This window comes from Tribolium madens, unplaced genomic scaffold, assembly GCF_015345945.1.
Source record: "Tribolium madens isolate multiple individuals breed KSU strain unplaced genomic scaffold, Tmad_KSU_1.1 Scaffold_1;HRSCAF=32;Tcas5.2_LG8, whole genome shotgun sequence".
NCBI classification, from domain to species: domain Eukaryota; kingdom Metazoa; phylum Arthropoda; class Insecta; order Coleoptera; family Tenebrionidae; genus Tribolium; species Tribolium madens.
The window spans coordinates 8,640,459-8,644,161 of NW_025400984.1; positions in this window are offsets into that span (position 1 = coordinate 8,640,459).

Below are 3,703 nucleotides of genomic sequence, written 5' to 3' on the forward strand. Positions count from 1 at the left end.
TTTGTAAAATTTAAAATAAGCTTGATTTAAAAAAAAAAATTGCCAAATTAATATAAGCAACACACTATACACAAACTATCTGCTATCACTCTTATCAGTCATGGGAAGTAAAATGTTTATATAACAATTAATTAATCATTCATAACAAAGACATATTTGTAAAAGCAATTAAAACAATTTATGAATGAATTAAATCAGGTGTGAAAAATGAAAAAAATATTACTGTTCTCTTCTAAAACAAAATAAAAATAATAATAAGCAAAAGTAACACAATTTTGTGCTTTTTGTAATCACATTTGTTGCATTTGACGTCTTACAATTTGCACAATATAATGAAAAAAAAAAACAAAAATTAAATTTTTTTGATTGTTGATAAAAATTTTGTGGTATTAAGTAATGATAATAATCATTACAAAACCCCTAACCGGTTATCTGTCACAATATAAACAATATTAACAAATTTTTAAACAAATCCAAAGGTTACTTATTTATCATTAAGATCAAGTCTTTTGTTACTGTTACTGAGCCAAATGTCTTCTGCTTAGCAGACCTGACTATTTGACAGTGTAACAATAATAAATTAATAATAAAATCAAAATTTAAAATTAAAATGTAATGTCGTTACATTTTATTTTAATTAACTGTGATTTCTTTAAAATGGGGACGCGTTAATTATTTTACTTTTCGGTTATTCTAGTTTTGTTAATCTGAGTACATAGTACAATATAAAAAAACTTGCCACTATATTTATTTTAGTACACATGATTAATGTTTTAAAGATTAAGATAAAAAATACACGTGTCAAAAAATCAAACGAAAAAAACTTAATTAATTTTTTTAATAATTATTTTAACAATAATTAAAAAATTGTCGTTTTTACATTTGCATTGCATTGTTTTGCTGCACATTCATTGACCTAATAAAAAAGAATACAAAAAACCATTAATTATTTTTTTAATTAGATTGTATTGATGTCGGGTGGAAATTTTAGATCATTCTATTAAGAAATGGCTAACTCAATAATTATCTCCCCATGTCATGCACTTATTACTGTTGAGATTAGATTTTTAATTTTTTTCCTCAATTATAATTTTTTGCCACAAGTTTTACCCAAATTTACAATAATTTGGAAAAGGGGCACCAGAAGAGCAAGGTTGCCATGATAATTAAAAGTAAAGTTATAAAATTGTTTTAATTACAGTTTAATTAAAATTTATGTACCTCCTAATTGCAATAAAAAGCTTTTTTGTGCAAGTTTTAAAATTTTGTAAACAAAATAAAATATAAAAGTGCGCTTCCGCATTTAAGAAATAATTAATCAAATAATTAATTTTTTAATTATCTGACATTAATTTCTTGATATAAATTTTACTCAAATGCATTTTTGTATAAATTTTTATTATTTGGCATTAATCAAATTTTAATCAATTGCGTTTTTTATTAATTTTTTTGTAATTTGCCTCCATTTTGATTCTCTAGTCAAAAGGCGACTAGATCAAATTTGACTTTTAAAATTAAGACATTACCTAACGTCATAACAATCTCTGAATCGATAAAAGTAAAAAAAAAAATGTTTAAAAACGATATAAAAAAGATAAAATACAAAAAAATAGTATAAAAAACCCGTTTCATAAAATCTTGAAACACTAATTTTTTAAACTTGAATTTGTGCTTCAAGAGTAGCTTCAAGACAATGTTATTAGTGTTTTATGCAATAAAAAAAAATAATTTAATGTCATTAATTAGACCAAATTTTTTTTATTAAATTTTCAGTCACTATAACAATGTTTCAGTTATAATTTTGTCTGGTGATAAAATGAAATATTTCATAGTTTCTAGAAGAATAGTCAGTTAATTGCTAATAATTAATCATTAGTTAGTTTATTTAATTTAGATATGACATATCAACATAAATATTAGTGACAAAAAATTAAGATATAACAAAAGCGTGACACGTGTCCTAGAACATCTTGAAAAAATTTTGAATGTGACACTCTTGTCCAAGAAAAAGATTATGAAAATTTATGCAAAATTTTGAATTCATTTGAATAAATTATAATCTTCAAATGGTGACGGAAAGTTAGAATCACTCTCTCTAATGATTTAGCAAATTAGAAACATGTTCGAGAGAAATATGTAGATTGCAAAACTAATAAAAATCACGCGAACATTAAATGCTATAATTAAAAAATAGATTTACAACGAATTTTTCAAAACCAATTTAAGATTTCATCGATTATATTGAAGATAACGATCAAAATATAAAAAAATATTCAATTCTTGACCGATAAAAATTTAAAAATAAATTGTGAACAATTTGAAAAATTGTTATCACATACAACCTTTTCATTTTACAAATACCTGATTTAATTTTGCACAAAACAACATTTAAGTTTGATTCAAAAATTTGCAATAATTATATTTTTTATTTTTGCAAAAAAAAAACAAAATATTCACATTGATGTCAAAGGAAATGTATTTATTTATTTTTTTAATTATTTTATTCTTTAACATTGTATTACTCATAATGTTTTTTTTTCTATAGTAAATGAACAAAAAAGTGTAAAAAGTGCCTTTTTGTATATCTTTTCCTTTATTTTTTATCATTTTTTCAAATAAGACTGTGCCAATCAAAGTCGCCTTAATTTCAGAATCACAGGCAGCTTTGATGATATGATTTTTTATTTTTGAATAGATTATAATAATACAAGGTGGTTATAAATGATTTTCATCTAGCCAGCTGTGAATTTTCCATGTAAAATAAAAAATGCCGCTTTACGAAAATAGGGATACCTACTTGTTTTAACTCAAAATTAGAAAATCGCCGTTTACTAAGCGTCCACTTCAAAAATAGACTTCAATTATAAACTTGTTTTCTTCCAAAGTATACATTATTATCAATTATTATTGAAAATTAGTTGAAACAATAAAAGTTTAATTAACAACAATTTATTATTAATTAATAAGTGACACTAATGACAGAACTAGAGGTTTCAAAAAAAGTAGAGCGGCACAAATAAAGTTACATGCAAAAAAATTTCAAAACTGGCTAGATGAAAATCATTTATAATCACTCTGTACATACATTATATCATAGAATAGAAGTAAGTCTTTTTGTGCTAAGCCCATAGTCCGAGCAGATTCATTCTGAATGATATATACTATTTTATCTTCAAGCGTATCACAATAAAAAGAAAATTTAGGATTTGTTTACTTTTTAAGGTTAAACGACAATTTTGCAATTTCTGATTTTGACATCTGTCACTCATGCACATGGGCGACTCGTGTTACACCACAGTGACAGCGATTAACTATTGTGTAATAATTTTGATATATCGTTTTTTTCGAGACTTTTTTAATAGAGATAATTTAATTATTAAATAATTGACAAATAAATCATAATTTTACCATGTCAAATGCGTAAAATGACCTCATATTGGACTCGGTCGAGCCGACCCTGTGGACATTTCAACTCCTAGGACTTGAAGTATTTCCAAAAAAAGACCACTTCGACCGTTTCAATAGAGACACAATTTAGAGACCGTTGAAGATGATTTTTTTTCCTAGTCACATTAATTTTTTAATTTTTTATTTAGTTGTCATTATAAATGTTTAAAAAAATATCTAAAAAATTAAACATATATTTTTAAGTTGTTTCAGCTAAATTGTTATTTTTTTGTATATTTTTATTTTCCAAATGTAT